Here is a 7,668-nt window from a genome sequence, read left to right as displayed (position 1 = left end):
CAAAATTAAAACTAAGAGTGCGTTTATACGTATATGTGGCACTGTAGTTGACATACATAAATATTTAAAAATAACATAATACAATACATATCTATATATAAGAATATTAGATTTTTTTATTTTCCTCTAATTTTCCAGCTGCATAAAATATTACCACCAAACTTTATATGAGAACAGCCAATTAACACTTGAAAGTAAATACAAATAAATCAATTCCAATAAAAATCTTCTCTCATATTATAATTTGAATAAACATTTGTAAAACGAAATGAATTTCCGTTTAATGGGAGGTCATTAAGTCATTCAGAGAAATGATGTCAGTGGTCATATATGGTGCACATACATATAAACACATTTCAAAAGAAGAATTTCACAAAAATTCTTTTGGGCCTAATATGATGGCTACTAACTGTAAGATTCAGCGTTTAGTGTAAACTTATGCATCCGTTTCCTTTTTATAGGCGTATGTTTTTCATACAAGATGCTTAAAACAAAAAAGTTGCCGAAAATTGTTACCAAAAAGAAACCATGGTCTGTATATGACATCCGCTGTCAACTTTAACCAAATGATCATGGAAACAAATTCACTTTCAGCAAACCACGAGAAATCGGTTGCATTTATTAACAGATTTATTCGGCATTTTCTATTTACTTATTTACTTTTGTTTACGAATTTGCCATAAAAATGCAGAACATTTGTAATATTAGAAGAAAATACTATTTTGTTTTAACTCATATAAAATCAATTTCATGAATGAATGGCAATGTGCCTACAGCTGCTTAGCAACCGACAGCTTTGAAGTATGCTATATAAAAATTTGTTCATATTCGCTACGCGTTCGCACTAATGATATACAAATTTGCGAAATAAACAGTCTCCATATAAACAAATAGAAGAGCATATTTAAAAACAAAAAATTAGTAAAATTTTGTGTAAGAAATTTAAATAATTTTGTTTCCAATATTTGAAAATTTATTTCCAATCGTTTAATTGTACTAACTACCTCATTTAAAAGTAATTCCGAAAGCTTTTCTTAGTTCTTTAACCACAAGTTATCTGATTGGAATGCTATTAAAGATATTCCGAGAATAACAACGAACAAACACTTCCCATTTTTCAGCTGAACATATGCATATGAAGGCAACACGTTTACGCTTCATCTGTGTATTTTTCGCTTCATTTCCAAAACCATGCCAAAGTTGACATGATTTATCTGAGACATCTCATTAAGATTTGACACGTTTAGGTAATGTGTTCAAAGTTTTATCAAAAAAGAAAGAAATCCAAGCATCTCCCGACATAAAATTATTTATAAACTGACTTAGAATAATATTAAGGTACCACAATTTCACTGAACTTTTTAAGCAAAATTCTTTTAAGCCGAATGACAACATCGATCGATTCCAAAAAGAATTGCATTGCACGACAAACCCTTGACACGCTTGCAATATACATATGTGTTCGCTGATTTTACTACCACTTCTCGAATTTTACTGCTCCGTCCAAAAGTCTCATTATTGCCCAAAAATGTCCGCTTTTTGAAAATATCTTAAAGGCAGATAACAACATTCAATACAGTTTTCACAAATTAACCAATAAACTTACTTAAGTATCACAGAGCGTTCAAATTGATTTAGAATGGAATAGCAATGAAACTTACTTAGTAAAACTTAAAGTATTCACTCCATTATATTATCGTATGTAATTACACATCGATATAAATATAAATGCTATAAATGCTTATTTCAGTTTAATATTACAGGAATTATAACACAACAACAACCAAGAACCCGTAGCAAACAATCACGCCTACTCGTATTCAATTTCTAATACCAAACTGTAATCGCACACTTATGCTTCCATAGAAACTAATATTAATAAAATATATAGCTGCAAGAGTGGTTGTGGTTGTGGTTTTATACATCCCAACAGAGGAATAATATGCACACACCACTCACAAAGTCGCCTCCTACATATGTACATTGCGTTCTTGGGTTGTCATGGCGTATACCTGATGTATTATTAGTGAGCTTTTAAGACTTAATTTAATACCGCAAAAAAATTATTCTTAGCTGATGAAAACTGCTTGAATTTACTACTTGTATACACAACTGTTTGCAGCGTGGTTTAAGAAAACAAACATCGATTTGAGTTGACCAAGACATGAAAGCCTAATAAGGACATAGCCTTCGAAAGAGGTAAATGAGGAAAACTGTTAACTTCGATTGCAACGAAGCTATAAAAACATTCGCAAATGTAAAAGTTTCCATAAAAGAACTCGAATTCGATCAGTTTGTTTGTTCAGCGGCTATATGCTACATTGGTCCGATATGTGAGCTGGATGTGACTTGATGAAAAGTTGGTGCCTTGTGGCTTTTTTAAAGGTTATTATTTCGACGCATAGCAAAACCGAACAACTTATACCATATATGTATTGCTATGAACGGTGTTGACCAAGTTCTTCAGCGACTATGATTTGGGTATAATACTTTTCTGGTATAACACTTGACGCTTTTTCGGAATCATTTTGAGCTTAACGGTGGTCATTTCTGCTAACATAACTGATTCAAAGGCGTCCCATATTTTTGTTCAATAATTCTCTATTTTTTTAGTATCTTAATTATAAACAGCGAAAGTTGTGGATAATAAACGCTTATAACTCTGAACTCATTTGAGTTAACATTTTTCGAATTTAAAATTTGATCGACAGATAATGTTTGACAATGCAAAAAATACCCAACTCTTGATAGTTTAAAGAAGCCTGGAAAGAAGTACTTGACCCATAGAAGTATTTCTTATACTGGCTTTGTCATCACCTCATCTAAGACTTATTTTTTAATTAAAATATTAATATTATATTTAAAAAATATTTTATTCCACTAACTAATTTACTACGACAACATTGGTTTTATGGATTTTTAGCATAAACATGCAGAAAAAATATATTTGTATGTATTGCTGACTAAATTTATGAAAAATAAATAAAAAGTAGCACTTGTAACTTTGAATTTTTTTTTTTTTTTCATTTGTTAAAAGTTATTTAAAGTTTCTCATTGCAAGGTGCAGCGCATCTTAAATTCCACACTCTGCTGCTCCAAACTCCCGCCTATACATGCGCCTTTGCTTAAAATTAAAATTGTATACTTTGCAAAATAAATCAGCTTACATTTGTAGCGGTACATATTTCCATTGTAATGCACTGAAGTGAATTATGTTACGTTATAAAGACATTCTGTTTTTTTCATTTCTCATATCACGCAGAAAAATGTATTCTCAAATGTGATGAAAGTTATTATTTACATGTGGTTAATATTGCCACAATACCTATGGCTGACAGAGGAGCTGAAGAAAAGCAAGGCCAGTTTATATAAATTTTTCTCGTTACATTCATGGCATTATCTTTGGCTACATATATGACATGTAGGGATTATATGGCTGTGTGTATGTGTGTGTAAAGTAGTCGCATTATGCTATTAATGTAAATTACATGAAAAAGTGATATTTATTGTGATTTTGAATTACTTTTTTAATAATGTGCGCAGACACAATGCAATTATATGCCGGCGACAGGTGTAATCTCTTTAGAATTTGATTACTTTTAACTGCTGTAAATTGTTTATGAGAACATGTATTGTGTAAATATAAATTAAATTTTAAAAACACCCGCGTGAATAAAAGCAAAATATATAAATGTAAGATGAGGGAATAATAACACATTTCAAGGCGCAAGTTCTGATTTTTTTTTTTTTTTTTTTTTTTTTTTTTTTTTTTTTTTTGTGTTGTGTTGGTTTGAAGTGCCTAAACAGACATCTGTATACGACTATTTCGATAACCTGAAATAATAAATTTTTTTAATTTATAAAGCGCTTGCCTTCACATTTTCAATTAGCTACACATACTCCTCATTTTGCTTGTGAATTAGAAGAGAAGAATATATATTTATATCTGTTTCTTTTTCTTTTATGTTCCACTTAACAAATCGACCAAACTTTTTAAATACGCTAACAGCACGTGTTGTTATTCTCGTTGAGCGTATTGTTGTATTATTGTGGCTTAAAATTGCTTTAAATGTATGCGCCCTTGCGTATACGCAACATTTCATTTCACAACTTCCGTTATAAGAAAATGTAAAATGTTCAGAAAGTTTCTAGCTTCCGGATTTGAATATTGCACATACACATATACTCAACTAACTACAGATATTTTAACCCCCAGAAGAAATGGGAATAGAAGACAAGCAAGCATATATTCCCGTATAAGTATTCGTATGCCAATGACAAATGTGCATATTATGAGTTTTAGCGTAAAATGTACATATAGTATGTCTGTAGAAAGTTGTGTATTAGAGTAGGAAATATGTGCTTAGGCACCACTAAGAAAGTCTCTCCAAATGTGAGCTCTTAATTGTAACGGGAACATTTCTCGTTTTACAGTTTTATATTTTTTTATTATCACATATAAACAATTTATTTGATAGATTTTATAAGATATTTAGTGATCTACTAAAAAAGTTTACCATAACGATTTTCTTAAACTTAACGATTTAAAAATTATTGACGTTTGAAGTTTGATTATTTTAAGGCAAACATGTTGTTTCTTATGAATTTTATAACTAATTGAAAAGCATCCTAATAAATCGAAAAGCTCATAGTTTTGTAGGAAATTTACTGCTCTACAAAACATGATTTCGAATAAAGAATATTCGTTTCTTGCACACCCTAATGTATATATTGCTATACACATCGTGCATTCCCACACAGGCGTCGCATCTATCTTCACGCACTCTGCATAATTATTTAATAGCGCTGGAGCGTTTTTCTCTGCGCTATGTACCTACAAGCTGTTCGTGCTTCACAGCTCCAGTAATGCTAACTGCGTACCGCTAATTCTGTTTATCTCAAGCCAATGGAGCAGGAGTTGTTAGTAAGAAGTGCTTTTGTTAGATAGTTAATTTCAACAACCGCTTTTAAGAAATACGCTAAATTCTTGCAGAGATTTGGGTATTTGGAGCTAAATTATTCCAGTTGAGTAGTAAGACATACGTAAGTGTGCACTTTTTAAAGTAAATCCGTTTATGTAAAATAGAGATAGTAGTTAAGAGTATTTTTTAGCCAATTTTTTTTAATATACATATTAATAGCAAGCACTTCTCACATCACTACTTAAGGACAGGAACCGTCTATAGCGATTATCTGCTGATACCGGCGCCTGCCGCCAAGTTCTCGAACAACCAACCGCACCACATATGCATGAAGAAGAAAAGTTATTAAATTGTTTTTATAGATGAAGCATTTCAAAATATTGTGAAAATCAGCAAAAAATTAAACTGCATACTAAAAATCCTCAAAATTAATACAACCTAGTATTTGCTCATTTAAGATGCCATCTCAACCATTATTATACTGCCTATGTAAATATTTTGGCGAAACTTTTGCAATTTTTCCGTCTATGCGTTACACATTCTGTTTGCCAACCATTTTACATAAACTTCTCTTCGGCTTCAAGCGCAGTCTAATATTTCGTTCGCCCTTTTATAGATTAAAATTTATTACGGTGCGTCAGCTGACAGCAAAAATATTTACCTGCCTGATTTAAAATGGAAATTATGGCTTCTGCAAGAATCCTAGCACGGTTATATCTATTATGCGTAGATAAGCGGCAAGTGTGTTAGTCGGAAAACAAATGTACACCACAGCAGCGAGAAATATTTTACATATTTCTTCACAATCGTAAGTCTACATCACTCTAATATCTTGGTTACAGTTTGCTTTCTAGTGGTTTACTCATGCAGCTGCTCTACAATTGATTCTGAGACCACTGCCTGATGTTTTTGGGTGCGGCAAGTGATTTGTGACCTAAACATTTTTTAAAAAAATAATAATGTCGAATAGCTAAAAAATAAAAAGTACAAAATATTCAGAAATGCATATAAGTATCGCACTGAAATCCTCTCAACTTCCGTGCCAGGTTCATTTCTTAATGGTAAAGCAATACATAAATATTGAGAGCATGATGGCGAAATTGAGTGAAAATTTTGTTATGAAATATCCAAAAGTTTTCATCAGAAAGGCAGAAGTACTGTCTTGAAAATTAATAATCGAAAATAACTTTAATTGGAAAAGGCTTAGGTCGCTAAAAAGCAGTTACAATCTTACCTGTATGCACCTTTGAAGAATTCATGTGTTCAAAATTCGCATTCTTTAATCTTCAAACGACGAATTCTCTAAACTATTGAAATCTTTGTTAAATTCCTAATGAAATAGCACTAACTTATACCAAGCAATCTTAGAAGCAGCTACCTAGCCACTAAACTATAAACTTTTTTTGAACTGATTTAAGGATATTTAGTCTATGCGCAGTTATTTATAATTAAGATCAAACGCAGTATTTATGCACTAACATGAATATTATGAATATATAAATGCGATTAAATTATTTCACTTCAATACCGCCCCATAAAGATATGTTTGATGTGCCACGCGGCAGATTTATATGCTTGTAACTCTTCTACACAGATATTCGCCAACACACGCACACAAATAATTGAAAGAATCTGCTATTCGAACATCGGCTTAAATATTCTAATTAAATATCTTGTAAGCATAAATTTTTCAAGTTGATGAACTAGTAGTTGTAATTTCACACTGAGTAATTTCGTAATTATTTAAGCAAATGGTTTAAATGCACGAGCGCCCCAACAACAGCAATAAAATGAGATGAAAGCGAACGCTGCTTTAAATTTACTTCTCCGAAATTTGTACTTATACGAATTTTGAATGCCGGAAAACTTTTTCAAATAACATGTGAGTGAAACTGGTTTGTTAGCTAATTTAGTATTTGCCGTTATTTTTAGGCTTGCTTATGAGTCTACTGGCCCACATAGTAATGCGGTGGATAAAAGACTCGACTTTAAAGTACCTCAAAAAGTAATGTTCTTGGAGAATGTATTTGGATTTCTATAGGAGAGAACAAATAGTGTGAACTTATCTATGGTACACATTGAAATTTTTTTCTTTCAAGCTGCTTATATAACTCAAAGCAGTAAACTAAAGCTGGCATAACACTAATTATTAAACCCGCCCATGATCTCAAGTCCAAATGCTCTCTCAATTCAGCTTTAAAGAAGCGCATTGCTCTCGCACTTCGATTGTGCCGCAGAGCTTACCCCTAGTGGCTTCCAGGAGATATGTGCGTTGAGCGTAGACGCTGGAGAAGAGTCACAGTAAGCTTTTTCGTGGATAGATCGAAGCTCAGGGAGCTCTCAGTGAACTATTGTGGCATCGATCTACTTCCATATTAAACATTTCTTGATATGAAACAATCTTTTTGATCAATACTTAAAAGTTCTGATATTACAATAGAAAAGTGTTACTAGAAGTCAAGGTAGTTTAATTTGTGGTCTCTAGAATTTGAGAATATTTACCAAATCCTAACCTAACATAATAAAAACAAGTAAGGAAGGGCTAAGTTCGGGTGTCACCGAACATTTTATACTCTCGCATAATAAAGTGATAATCGAGATTTCAGGCATGGTTGTGAACCGATGTCACTCATATTTGGTACATGTCATCACGGTGTTAAGAAAATACCACATACCGAATTTCATTGAAATCGGTAGAGTACTTCCTGAGATATGGTTTTTGGTCCATAAGTGGGCGACGCCAGGC

This window comes from Bactrocera latifrons, unplaced genomic scaffold, assembly GCF_001853355.1.
Source record: "Bactrocera latifrons isolate USDA-ARS-PBARC rearing strain unplaced genomic scaffold, ASM185335v1 scaffold_169, whole genome shotgun sequence".
NCBI classification, from domain to species: domain Eukaryota; kingdom Metazoa; phylum Arthropoda; class Insecta; order Diptera; family Tephritidae; genus Bactrocera; species Bactrocera latifrons.
Note: the sequence above shows the minus strand (reverse complement) of the source record.